The sequence below is a fragment of the Staurois parvus genome, unplaced genomic scaffold, assembly GCF_062004578.1.
Source record: "Staurois parvus isolate SC_StPar_1 unplaced genomic scaffold, SC_StPar_1.0 ptg000145l, whole genome shotgun sequence".
Classification (NCBI taxonomy): domain Eukaryota; kingdom Metazoa; phylum Chordata; class Amphibia; order Anura; family Ranidae; genus Staurois; species Staurois parvus.
In genome coordinates this window covers 17,424,910-17,439,239 of record NW_028317941.1, presented here as the reverse complement: position 1 = coordinate 17,439,239, position 14,330 = coordinate 17,424,910, and positions in this window count along the sequence as shown.

The window sequence follows — 14,330 nt, the reverse complement described above, 5'->3', positions numbered from 1 at the left end:
AAGGGGTGCTAGCGTGTTCTGGAGGGTCTATTGATGTTGGCTGCTGGGGATCTATTGTCATTGGAGGGGATCTATTTTTACATGTGGGTCTAATGTTCTTGGTGGGGGTCACTTGTTGTTGGGAGAAATCTATGGTTGCGGGAGAGGTCCACTGATGCTGGCTACTGGAGAGTCTATTGATGCTGGCTGCAGGGATAACTTTTATGCTGGGGTGGTATTTTGTTGTGAGAGGGTCTTTGTTGTGACTGATCTATTGTTGTTGGGGGATCTATTGTTGCTGGCTGGTTGCAGGGGATCTATTTTACTGCTTTTCTTGTTATCATTCACAAATTGCACCACAAAATGATACTTAGCTCTGCATTGTCTAAAACGAGCAGTACTGGGAGGTAGGTGACCAAGGTATGGTGCTCAGAGTAGGCTGGGAGTCGGAGATAAGGGATGACTCACAAAGGGTGAGTTCCTGCACCTATTCTCTGAGAAAAAAAGTCCTGGTAACAAGTATCCCAATTGGAAGATTTCTTCTCTATTGCTGTTCCAAAGCCAACTTCAAATTTTGTATTTTTCCTTACTTTCAGTCCCAGTGACAATGGTCAGAAGGACAATTAGAGAGAGCACATCTCTAAAGTTGGGACACAGACAGCTATAGCATGCAATATCAGGCTGCAGCAATCAGGGTAGTAGAATATTATATTGTGTTAAAAAGGATATTTTAGGAAATTTTAATTCTACAACTCTAGTTAGGCCACATCTTCAGTATGCCGTCCTGCTCTGTCACCAATCCTTAGAGTCCAGAGAAGGTCAACAAAACTAATAAGGGGGCTGGAGGACCTCAGTTATGAAGAACAACTACTATTCAACGCATTCTCCCTGGAGAGAAGGTGCTTAAGAGGGGATATGATCATGATATACACATTTTTAAATGGGGACTCTAGCATTGGGAAGAAACTATTTAATCTGAGGTCTCTAACCACTTGCCCTCCTGAGGATTTATCCCCCTTCCTGACCAGGTCATTTTTTTGTGTTACGGCGCTGCATTACTTTAACCGACAATTGCGCAGTCATGCAACGTTGCACCCAAATTAAATTTACGTCCTTTTTTCCCCATGAATTGAGCTTTCTTTTGGGGGTATTTGATCGCCTGTGGATTTGTTATTTTTTTGTGCTATAAAAAAAAAGACCGACAATTTAGAGAGAAAAATAATATTTTTTACTTTTTGCTAATAAACATTTCCAGTAAAAAAATTTAAAAAATCAAATTTCGTCATAAATTAAGGCCAAAATGTATTCTGCTACATGTCTTTGCTAAAAGAAATTTTCAATACGTGTAAATTAATTGGTTTACGTGAAAGTTATAGTGCTTACAAGTGGCGTTATATATACTGGGATTTTTTAAAATTATTATTATACAGGATTTATATAGCACCAACAGTTTGCTCAGCGCTTTACAATATAACGGGAGACAATACAGCAACAATACAGTTCAATACAAGAGGGTTAGGAGCAGGGGCGGACTGACAACTCATGGGGCCCCCGGCAATAGGGGATCATGGGGCCCCTGTGTCCTTGCCCACACTCAAAAAAGCCTATAAAAAAGGTACCAGGGGCATTTTATAGGTCCCCCTACCTGGGCCCTCGGGCAGTGCCCGAGTGCTCCAATGGTCAGTCCGCCCCTGGTTAGGAGGGCCCTATTCCTTGGAGCTTACAATCTAGGAGAATTTTTTATTTTTACTAGTAATGGCGGCGATCAGCGTCTTATAGTGGGACTGCAGCGGACATTTTGAGACTGGGGGGAACTGACTTGGTGTCACAGTGACACCGATATAATGATCAGTGCTACAAAAAGGCACACACACTGTACTAATGGCATTGGGCAGGAAGGGATTAACATGAGGGGCGATCAAAGGGTTAACTGTGTGCAGGGAGTGTTTTACTAGGGGGTGGTGTCTGTGTGCTTCACTGTAATCACACTGCTCTGGATGACTGTGCTGTGTACAGCCATCCAGAGCAGTGTGCCCAAGCTGACAGGGAGAACTGTTAGTAAACAAAACAGTTCTCTTCCCCGTCGGAGATCTTCGGAAATCACAGAGCAGGGACCCTGTGATTGACAGCTGCGGCCACAAATGGCGGTGCGGGTAGGTCGCGCGCGTCCCCTACCCGAACATGCAAAATCACTTGTATATACATGATTTTGCGCAACCGCGCCGCCCTGTAGCAGTATTTCTGCTATAGGGTGGTTGGGAAGCAGCTAAAGAGGACATGAGGTCACATAATGGAATTGGACAAGAAGCAGTTCAGTTTTAAATTGTGTAAGAGGTTCTTTACTGTTGGAACGGTAAGGATATGGAACTCTCTTCCGCAGTTGGTGGTGTCAGTGAGAAGTTCGGATAAATTGAAAAAACTTTTAGAGTTTTTTTGGCCAGCACAATGTACAGAAATATGGAGAGCGGTAGTAACATAAACACAGTCGGACTGAACTGGATGGACTGAGGTCTTTATTCGACCTTCCCAACCATGTAACTAATAACCTGAAAGGATTGCTAACTCTTCCCTACTATATCTAAAACGCGCCGGCATCTTCAGTGTGGGCATCCGGCTGTGACAGCTTGCGGCTTCACAGCCGGATGCCCACTGCACATGCGCAACAAGCGCTGAGCTTTGAAAATGGCCCTGTAGTCTTCTGGGACCTGTGATGTGTCCCACAAGACTAGGGGAAGGGAGGGGGGAGGACAACTCCACGGAAGTGGGAGCGGGTACCTGTCAAATTCGGATACCCTCCCCCCCCTCCCCAAAGGTCTGCAGTCTCTGGTCATCTCCTATACTATGTCCGCAGTCTCTGGTCATCTCCTGTAGTATGTCCGCAATCTCTGGTCATCTCTTGTACCGTGTCTGCAGTCTCTGGACATCTTCTGTACCGTGTCCGCAGTCTCTGGTCATCTCCTCTACTGTGTCCGCAGTCTCTGGTCATCTCCTGTACTATGTCCGCAGTCTCTGGTCATCTCCTCTACCGTGCCCGCAATCTCTGGTCATCTTCTATAGTATGTCCGCAGTCTCTGGTCATCTCCTGTACTGTGTCCGCAGTCACTGGTCATCTCCTGTACTGTGTCTGTGTTAGGAATGGACTGGCCAGCAATGGTGGGACTCACCTGCCTTTTGATCTGCAGTACCAGGGCTGGCCAGCGGGTGCTCCCAGCAATCAGAGACTCAACCTTTCAGCCAGCTAACACCTGGAACTGATGATGCTGGGGTATTTAAGGGATGGCCAGACCCACAGACTCTGCCTTGGTGTTATGTTTGTCCTGGGCCCTGTATCTGTCCTGCATCCTGTTTCTGTCCCTCTGCCTGACCCTCTGTACTACGCTGCTTGTTACCTGTTTTGATCTCTGGCTTGTGACCCTGACCATCCCTCTGCCTGACCCTCTGTACTACGCTGCTTGCTACCTGCTGAACCTGGCCTGTGACCCCGACCATTCTCTGCTTGCTCCCCCTGTACCTACCTGCCCAATTGATATTGACCCGGCCTGCCTGACGACGCTTGCTTGTATGTACTGTTATCTGTGGGTGGTTTGGTTTGGTTTGTTTGCACTGTATTATGTTTAGTATTGCACTGCGTTTATGTTTGTATGGTTAGTGTTAATAAATTGTATTGTTTATCACATATCTGAAGTCTGCGTTTCCCTGCGTCAGTCACACATCTCTGGTCATACCTGGGAGCCCTGACATTACACCAAGGCCAATCCTGACCAGAAGTGGCTGCACAGGGAAGCCATCTTGGCTTGTTGATGGGAAGGATGGATCTTGATGAGGTTGAATATTTATATCTGCTAGTGTTTGATGACAGGGAGTATGCTTATCAAACTCTGAAGGAGTATACCCGGGATGAACTACTAGAATGTATACGGCTCGCTCATGTTCTAGTAGATCAGGGCACAGAGTTCTCTGAGGTGCAGCCTTTGATTGAGGTTTGTGCTGAGTTGGTTTCATCTGGTTCCCCCGAATGCAGGGATGAATTTTTGCCACCATTTAGTGCAGACCAGGTAGAGTCCCTGGTGTGGTTATTAGAGGATGATGTGGGTTACTTTCTGGAGCGTTATTCCACATGTTCACCACAGACACTAAGAGATTGTATAAACGCAGTGCAGTCATTGACCAGACAGGCTTTGTGTAAGCTCAGCTTTGTTCAACCCATACTGCAGACATGGACAGATTTGTTGCACCCAGCCTCAGTCAGCTTACAAAGACCCAGTCCTGCTTCTAATCTATTTCCTCAAAACTCTATTCCTGCATTCCCAACAGCTCCTCCTGCCCTGCTATCTACCGCATGTCAGTACCCTGTTCCCACTCGCTGCACCTATCCTGCCTTTAACCCTGTAAAAGAGCCCTCTGTAGCAACCGCTCCCTCTCCTGTTCCATCCTCCAGTTCTTCTCTGTCTCCAGCTGCTCCATTCGTTTGCAGACCTGCGTTTACTTGCAGTGCTCCAGTAGTTAAAACCAGAAAAAAGCGAAAATTCTTTCCAACCAATACCATCCTGCCAGTATCCAAACCGGTGAGCCTGCCTTCCGTGGTTCAGCCTGAAGCCTCTACTCAGCCTGATGCCTCTACTCAGCCTGATGCCTCTACTCAGCCTGATGCCTCTACTCAGCCTGATGCCTCTCTTCAGCCTGATGCCGGTACGCAGCCTGATGCCTCTCTTCAGCCTGATGCCTGTATGCAGCCTGATGCCTCTCTTCGGCCTGATGCCTCTACTCGGCCTGATGCCTCTACTCGGCCTGATGCCTCTACTCGGCCTGAAGCCTCTACTCGGCCTGAAGCCTCTACTCGGCCTGATGCCTCTACTCGGCCTGAAGCCTCTACTCGGCCTGATGCCTCTACTCGGCCTGAAGCCTCTACTCGGCCTGATGCCTCTACTCGGCCTGATGCCTCTACTCGGCCTGAAGCCTCTACTCGGCCTGATGCCTCTACTCGGCCTGATGCCTCTACTCGGCCTGATGCCTCTACTCGGCCTGAAGCCTCTACTCGGCCTGATGCCTCTACTCGGCCTGATGCCTCTACTCGGCCTGATGCCTCTACTCGGCCTGAAGCCTCTACTCGGCCTGAAGCCTCTACTCAGCCGGACGCCTCTACCCAGCATGATGAACTGATCCAGCCTGACGATCCTATTAGGCCAGTTGACTCGATGCCCGCTGTTGATCCAGATGATCCGGTACCTGATCCGGTGCCCGCTGTCGAGCCAAATGACCTGATGCCTGGTGACCCAGTGCCCGCTGTCCAGCCAGACGATCCAATGTCTGACCCAGTGCCCGCGGTCATACCAGTTGACTCGGAGCCCACGGTTGTGCCTGGTGACTCGGTGCCCGCCGCCCCGCCTGGGGGCCTGAGACCTGTCGTTCCGCCTGGGGGTCCGGCGCCCGCCACTCCGCCTGAGGGTCCGAGACCTGTCGCTCCGCCTGGGGGTCCGGCGCCCGCCGCTCCGCTTGAGGGCCCGAGACCTGTCGCTCCTCCTGGGGGTCCGGCGCCCGCCGCTCCGCCTGAGGGCCCGAGACCTGTCGCTCCGCCTGGGGGTCCGGCGCCCGCCGCTCCGCCTGAGGGCCCGAGACCTGTCGCTCCACCTGGGGGTCCGGCGCCCGCCGCTCCGCCTGGGGGCACGATGCCTGTCGCCCCGCCTGGGGGCACGATGCCTGTCGCCCCGCCTGGGGGCACGATGCCTGTCGCCCCGCCTGGGGGCACGATGCCTGTCGCCCCGCCTGGGGGCCCGATGCCTGTCGCCCCTCCTGGGGGCCCGGCGCCCGCCGCCCCGCCCGGGGGCCCGGTGCCTGTCGCCCCGCCCGGGGGCCCGGTGCCTGTCGCCCCGCCCGGGGGCCCGGTGCCTGCTGCCCCGCCCAGGGGCCCGGTGCCTGCTGCTCCGCCCGGGGGCCCGGTGCCTGCTGCTCCGCCCGGGGGCCCGATGCATGTCGCCCCGCCCGGGGGCCCGGTGCCTGCTGCTCCGCCCGGGGGCCCGGTGCCTGCTGCTCCGCCCGGGGGCCCGGTGCCTGCTGCTCCGCCCGGGGGCCCGGTGCCTGCTGCTCCGCCCGGGGGCCCGGTGCCTGCTGCTCCGCCCGGGGGCCCGGTGCCTGCCGCCCCGCCCGGGGGCCCGATGCCTGTCGCCCCGCCCGGGGGCCCGATGCCTGTCGCCCCGCCCGGGGGCCCGGTGCCTGTCGCCCCGCCCGGGGGCCCGGTGCCTGTCGCCCCGCCCGGGGGCCCGGTGCCTGCTGCTCCGCCCGGGGGCCCGGTGCCTGCTGCCCCGCCCGGGAGGCCCGGTCGCCCTGCCCGGGGGCCCGGTGCCTGCTGCTCCGCCCGGGGGCCCGGTGCCTGCTGCTCCGCCCGGGGGCCCGATGCATGTCGCCCCGCCCGGGGGCCTGGTGCCTGCTGCTCCGCCCGGGGGCCTGGTGCCTGCTGCTCCGCCCGGGGGCCCGGTGCCTGCTGCTCCGCCTGGTGGCCCGCTGCCTGCTGCTTCGCCTGGTAATCCGATGTGCCTCTGCCTGGAGTCCTGCCCGATGTGCCTCTGCCCGGAGTCCTGCCCGATGTGCCTCTGCCCGGAGTCCTGCCCGATGTGCCTCTGCCCGGAGTCCTGCCCGATGTGCCTCTGCCCGGAGTCCTGCCCGATGTGCCTCTGCCCGGAGTCCTGCCCGATGTGCCTCTGCCCGGAGTCCTGCCCGATGTGCCTCTGCCCGATGTGCCTCTGCCCGGTGTGCCTCTGCTCGATGTGCCTCTGCCCGGAGTCCAGCCCGGTGTGCCTCTGCCCGGAGTCCAGCCCGGTGTGCCGCTGCCCGGAGTCCTGCCCGGTGTGCCAGTCTTTGATATCCTGCCAGTTACCAGACCCGGGCGGTGGAACATTTTGCCCAGCTAGGACTGTTTGGAGCGTCCTGAGGCCGCTCCTTGGGGGGGGGGTACTGTTAGGAATGGACTGGCCAGCAATGGTGGGACTCACCTGCCTTTTGATCTGCAGTACCAGGGCTGGCCAGCGGGTGCTCCCAGCAATCAGAGACTCAACCTTTCAGCCAGCTAACACCTGGAACTGATGATGCTGGGGTATTTAAGGGATGGCCAGACCCACAGACTCTGCCTTGGTGTTGTGTTTGTCCTGGGCCCTGTATCTGTCCTGCATCCTGTTTCTGTCCCTCTGCCTGACCCTCTGTACTACGCTGCTTGTTACCTGTTTTGATCTCTGGCTTGTGACCCTGACCATCCCTATGCCTGACCCTCTGTACTACGCTGCTTGCTACCTGCTGAACCTGGCCTGTGACCCCGACCATTCTCTGCTTGCTCCCCCTGTACCTACCTGCCCAATTGATATTGACCCGGCCTGCCTGACGACGCTTGCTTGTATGTACTGTTATCTGTGGGTGGTTTGGTTTGGTTTGTTTGCACTGTATTATGTTTAGTATTGCACTGCGTTTATGTTTGTATGGTTAGTGTTAATAAATTGTATTGTTTATCACATATCTGAAGTCTGCGTTTCCCTGCATCAGTCACACACCTCTGGTCATACCTGGGAGCCCTGACAGTCTGCAGTCTCTGGTCATCTCCTGTAGTATGTCTGCAGTCTCTGGTCATCTTCTGTAGTACATCTGCAGTCTCTGGTCATCTCTTGTAGTATGTCCTCAGTCTCTGGTTATCTCCTGTACTGTGTCCACAGTCTCTGGTCATCTCCTGTACTATGTCTGCAGTCTCTGGTCATCTCCTGTACTATGTCCGCAGTCTCTGGTCATCTCCTGTACTATGTCTGCAGTCTCTGGTCATCTCCTGTACTATGTCCGCAGTCTCTGGTCATCTCCTGTACTATGTCTGCAGTCTCTGGTCATCTCCTGTAGTATGTCTCTAGCCTCTTGACATCTCCTGTAGTATGTCTGCAGTCTCTGGTCATCTCCTGTACTATGTCCACAGTCTCTGGTCATCCCCTGTACTATGTCCGCAGTCTCTGGTCATCTCCTGTAGTACATCCGCAGTCTCTGGTCATCTCCTGTACTGTGCCCACAGTCTCTGGTCATTTCCTGTACTATGTCCGCAGTCTCTGGTCATTTCCTGTACTATGTCCGCAGTCTCTGGTCATCTCCTGTACTATGTCTGCAGTCACTGGTCATCCCCTGTACTATGTCTGCAGTCTCTGGTCATCTCCTGTAGTATGTCTGCAGTCTCTGGTCATCTTCTGTACTGTGTCTGCAGTCTCTGGTCATCTCCTCTACTGTGTCTGCAGTCTCTGGTCATCTCCTGTACTATGTCTGCAGTCTCTGGTCATCTTCTGTAATATGTCTGCAGTCTCTAGTTATCTGTACTATGTCTGCAGTCTCTGTTCATCTCCTGTACTGTGCCCACAGTCTCTGGTCATTTCCTGTACTATGTCCACAGTCTCTGGTCATCTCCTGTACTATGTCTGCAGTCTCTGGTCATCTCCTGTAGTATGTCTGCAGTCTCTGGTCATCTCCTGTAGTATGTCTGCAGTCTCTGGTCATCTCCTGTACTATGTCCGCAGTCTCTGGTCATCTCCTGTACTGTGCCCACAGTCTCTGGTCATCTCCTGTACTATGCCCGCAGTCTCTGGTCATCCCCTGTACTATGTCTGCAGTCTCTGGTCATCCCCTGTACTATGTCTGCAGTCTCTGGTCATCCCCTGTACTATGTCCGCAGTCTCTGGTCATCTCCTGTAGTACATCCGCAGTCTCTGGTCACCTCCTGTAGTATGTCCGCAGTCTCTGGTCATTTCCTGTACTATGTCTGCAGTCCATTATAGCAGAATATTTTTTTGTCTTGTTTTCCTCCTCTAAAATCTAGGTGTGTCTTATGGAGTGAAAAGTACGGTACATACACTTTAAAATCATAGGGAACATACTACATGTTTGCAGACCTCACATTAATATTCTACTAGCTCAGCTTACCTTGTATGTAACAATAGGAAATGCTGGTTTGAAGTTCTGTTGAAGTTCTTTAAAGCTTCCAGCACAGTTCCCTCATTGGTAAGTACTGTACTGCCTAACAATAGTGGATGGTGGCCTGTACAGCTTTCAATTATGCACGGATCAGCGGCAGATGGTAACATTAGAACAATCAGTACAAGTCCTCTGTTAAATATGGGTTCAAAAGTATTGAAGTGGACTACTATACAATAGATCTACCACTGGTTAAAATCTAGAAAAACTGAACTTTGATAGACAACATTAACAGAGTACTGTTTGTGACACGCTGCACAGCTAGCTTTTAGAAATAAATCCAAGGCTCAGTGGAGTGTTTATAATTGTGACCAATTAAGCATCAAACTGAAAACTCCAGTTGTGGTTTTAATAATGAAGCCAACAAATTTCTATCTGTTTCTAATAGAAGTAAAAAACATAAATTACACTAATCAGGCCTCTTTCCAAGGCAAATGTTACTGCCTCATTTTTCATCTGCTGGAAGTTAAACACAACAGTGCTGAATGTGCATAATGATGGATTTGTCCCAGATTATTTGGGTATACATGAATATTTTTCTTTATAATTTGCTGTGATTCATTAAATAAAGTAACATTGACTATCATATGGAAACATGTAATATAAATAGCAATGTTGTCCATATTAAAGTCTCACTAGCATAGCAAAATCCTTAGAAAATATAAAATGTTTGAAATAGACATACTGTAAGTTTCTATGTGCATATTTCACAGACAGGCTGAGCAAATGAACGTTTTATATGAGAAAGTAAATAAAATGCATACAGCGCTCATAACACATTGATTTATTAATCCTCAGGCATATGACAGGTTCCTAATTACAACTACAACTGTAATAACTGTAATGACTTGATCCTGGAATGTAAGCATGATGTAAGCAGTACATATGTAACAATACAAAGTGATTTGCTTACGTTGTAAATCGTTACATATAGACTAAATTAGCATGCCATTTTAAAATGATATACATCTATATTCCTATGCTGTAAATATATCAAAAAGACTCCAGTTGAAATGGTAGTCCCTGGGCAAGTTTGAACCTGGTTATAGCAAGTCTTGCGCGAAGAGAGTGCGCACAGATGGATATTTGGCAGAACAACACATTTGGGTTATATAGGTTTACTAATAAATGTTATGTTTTTGCCAGGACTCAAACACAGGACATTTTGGTACAGGGCTTACAACACTCAAAAAATGAAATTCAGGTATGAAAATTCTCGCCTCTTCAAAGTAGTACCCACCCTAATACCTACTTTGATGCTAAGGCTTTGCCTTTCCCTTTCAGTGACTTTAATATTCAACCCTCCCTTGAAAATTCACCTTTTAACCTTAAAGTGATTGTAAACTCATATTTATTTTTAAAGTACAAACATGTCATACTTACCTGCTCTGTGCAGTGGTTTTGCATTGCAGCCCCGATCCTCCTCTCCCTCGCCAAGTGAGCTCCACCCAAAAGGTAAAGTTCTGCTTTAAAGACTGGTCCCCCGCTCCCTATTAAGGATTGGCACCTTTGGGGAGTGGGTACCCGAAATTGACAGGTACCTACTTACGCCACAATCACATAGGTGATCGGAAGCAGAAGTTGTCCTCCTACCCCGTAGTCTTCTGGGACATGTGACAGGTTTCAGAAGACCACGAGGCCATTCAGGAAGTGCAGCGCTACTCGCGCATGTGCAGTGGGCACCCGGCAGTGAAGCTGCATGCTGTCACAGCCGGGTGCCCACACTGAAGATTCTGGTGCCTGGAACACCAAACTGCTGGTGAAATGGGCTGCAGGGGGTACACAGCGGGGTCGTGGGACAGGTGTAAGGGAGAGTTACATTTCCTTTTTTACTACCTGTGTTTCATTAGGGAGACTTCCCTTCACTTCCTGCCCTGTAGACTCAACAGGAAGTGAGAGGATGTCTTTCCAATGTGAGGGAAATCTCCACTTAGATAGTTCTTATGGGAACACAACAACAGAATTCTACTCCTGTTCTGACAGAAACTCAAAATGTTGGATTTACTCTCACTTTCATTTCATGTGACCTTAGAGTCAAATGAAATGAAATTAGAGAGCATAGCACTCTCTAAGGGGGAAAGAGGTTCCAACCCTTAAACATTCTAATCATTCTAAAACCAAAAAAAGGTTTTGCCTTTAGTTATACTTGAATCATTTATTTTATTGCCATTGGTAGCAGGGAGCTACTGCCTTTATCTTGGGGAACACCTGCTGTGATGGAACTTGGTGGAAGATCTGTTTGAAACCCAAAGTTCAGCAGAAACAGAAATTTGAGCACACAGACACATAGGAGAGTTAATACCTGTTGACAGCTGATGTTAAATGGCTCTCATCAGGGAACAGGGGCCAGTAGTGCCTGTTTTTTGTCAGAGGTATAGTTCCCAGTATGCAATCCACAGGATTACCTATCTGGACTACCACAGACAGGCAGACAGAAACAGAGTGCCAGTTTATCTGTAATTTACATGGCAAAGAAGGTTTATACAATGCAGAATAATGAAAAACAAGTTCAGACAGCATGCACATGCTGTCTGAAAATGAAAGCTGTACAAACATGGACTCTTCACAGCAATGTCTATGACTCAATCAGAATAACATGTGGTTGCATAACATAGTTTCTCTAAGACTCTATAGCAACAGAAAGTCTAGTTGAGAACTGCTATTTCTATTTCAATAATGTTTCTTTCCTTTTAACAAGAAATGAACAAGCAACAGATCTGATGTGATGTGACACTGGAAAAGAGTTGCATACCTGTAAAGGAGGGAGTGAAAGGAAGAACAGGGAGAGAAAAGAGTTGGTCAGAGGTCCAAAAGCCATAAAGGTGAAGGGGGACAATACTTGGGAGCAACGGGACTGCCATCAAAATAGGCCCAAGCTGGCTTGAAGAAGAGTGAAACATAGAAACATAGAAAAGTGATGGCAGAAAAAGAACAATGGTCCATCGAGTTCACCCATTTTTGTTTTGTTTTTGTTAGTTTATTTTCTGAATATAGTTGCTTGTCCCAAGCATGTTTGAAGCTATTTACTGTTGGCTTGCTCACTACCTGTAAGGTTATTCCAAGCATCAACTACTCTTTCAGTAAAAGAGTACTTTCTGAGATTAGTTTTGAATTTTCCTCCAGTTAGTTTAAGGTCATGTCCCCGTGTTTTTGATTTTGGTTTTGTGTTGAAAGTACTGCCCTCCTGAACCTTATTCACCCCCTTGATGTATTTAAAGGTTTCAATCATGTGTTCCCTTTCCCTTCTTTCCTTCAAACTGTACATATTAACCGCATGCTGCCCAGCCACTGTACATATACGGCGGCAGGGCGGCACTCACAGGCAAAACCACGTTTTAAAACGTGTGTTTTGTAAACAAATAGGGGGCGTGCGCGAGGCGCGCCGCCGCCCTATTTGTCCCGCGGTTCACCGCCGCAGATGTCAGTTGCCGGATTACAGCCGCTCCTTAGCGGCTATGTCCCGGCGATCGGCGGCAAACAGTGACAGAGAGCACAGCTGCAGTAGCTGTGCTGTCTGTCACTTCCCTGTCAGCTCGAGGATGAGCTGATCGAGAAAGAACAGTTTCTCTTTCTCGATCAGCCTTGTCCCACCCAGTACACACCCCCGCCCCCTAGTAAAACACTCCCCTCACTCCTATAACCCTTCCCTGCAAAATAAAGTTAACCCCTTCCTCCCCATTGCCATTAGTACAGTGTCAGTTTTTTTTTTTTGCACTGATCACTGTATTAGTGTTTTTGGGATGTCAGTGACCCCAAGTCAGTACCCCCCAATGTCAAAATGTCCGCCGCAGTCCCGCAGTCCCGCCATAAGTCGCTGCCATAAGTCCCTGATCGCCGCCATAATTCGCTGATCGCCGCCATTATTAGTATAAAAAAAACCCTAAAAATCCCAGTATCTTTCCCGCCATTTGTAAACGCTATAACTTTCACGTAAACCAATTAATTTACACGTATTGTGTTTTTTTTTAGCAAAGACATGTCGCAGAATACATTTTGGCAGAAATTTATGACTAAATTTGATTTTTGCATTTTTTTTTACTGGACATGTTTTATAGCAAAAAGTCCAAAATATTGTTTTTTTTCCTCAAAATTGTCAGCCTTTTTTTTTATAGCGCAAAAAATAAAAGCCACACAGGCGATCAAATACCACCGAAAGAAAGCTCAATTTGTGGGGAAAAAAAGGATGTAAATTTCATTTATGTACCATATTGCATGACCGCGCAATTGTCTGTTAAACTAGCGCAGCGCTGTATAGCAGAAAAATGGCGTAAATTGCAGTATTTATACCATAGTTTGTAGACGCTATAACTTCCATAAAAAGCAATCAATATACACTTATTGGGATTTTTTTTACCAAAAACATGTAGCAGAATATATTTTGGCCTAAATTTATAACCAACTTTGAGTTTACTATATATTTTTTATAGCTGAAAATAAAAAATATTGTTTTTCTTCAAAATGTTTGGCCTTTTTTTGTTTATAGCGTGAAAAATAAAAAGCGCACAGGTGATCAAATTACACCGAAAGAAAGCTCTATTTGTGTGAAAAAAAGGACGTAAATTGCGTTTGGGTGCAGCATTGCATGATTGCGCAATTATCAGTTGAATTAGTGCAGTAGTAGTGCCGAGTAGCAAAAAGAGGCCTGGTCATTAAGGGGGGTAAATCCTCTGGAGCTCAAGTGGTAAAGTTCCTGAAGTTGCTGTTTATAAGTTGTATCCCCCAGACCTTTCACCATTTTTGTTACCCGTCTATGGACTCGTTCTTTCTTATCAATATCCTTTTGTAAGTGAGGTCTCCAGAACTGGACACAGTATTCTAAATGAGGTCTGACTAAAGATCTATATTGGGGAATCAGGACCTCCTTCCTTGTGCTGGTGACCCCTCTAGTGATGCATCCTAGAATTCTATTCACTTTCCCACACTGTTTTCTCATTTTACAATCATTTGAAATAAGTACCCCCAAATCCTTTTTCTCTGTAGTGCTGGCCAACACTGTAACCCCAATGTTGTACTCTCTCAAGGAATTCTTTTACCAGGTGAATTATTTTACATTGAGAAACTTTGAACTGCAATTTCCACTTCTTTGTCCAATCTTCCAGCAATGCCAAATCATGTTCCATGTTACACCTCCCAGGATATCAACTATGGCACACCTTTGTGTCATCAGCAAAAAGACATACCTTAGTGGGAAAGGCATGGGTTCCCAGATTTTGAGTATTTTTTTTTTTGAGCCTGAGAGTCATTGCAGAAACTAGACATCTGTTCGATGAACAGCAATGCAGTCATAGTCTAAGAACTGCTATTTCAGTAAAAATGTTGAGAACACAGGCTCCAGTTGGGCTGACCGCAGGTCAATTCTAACAGTGGGG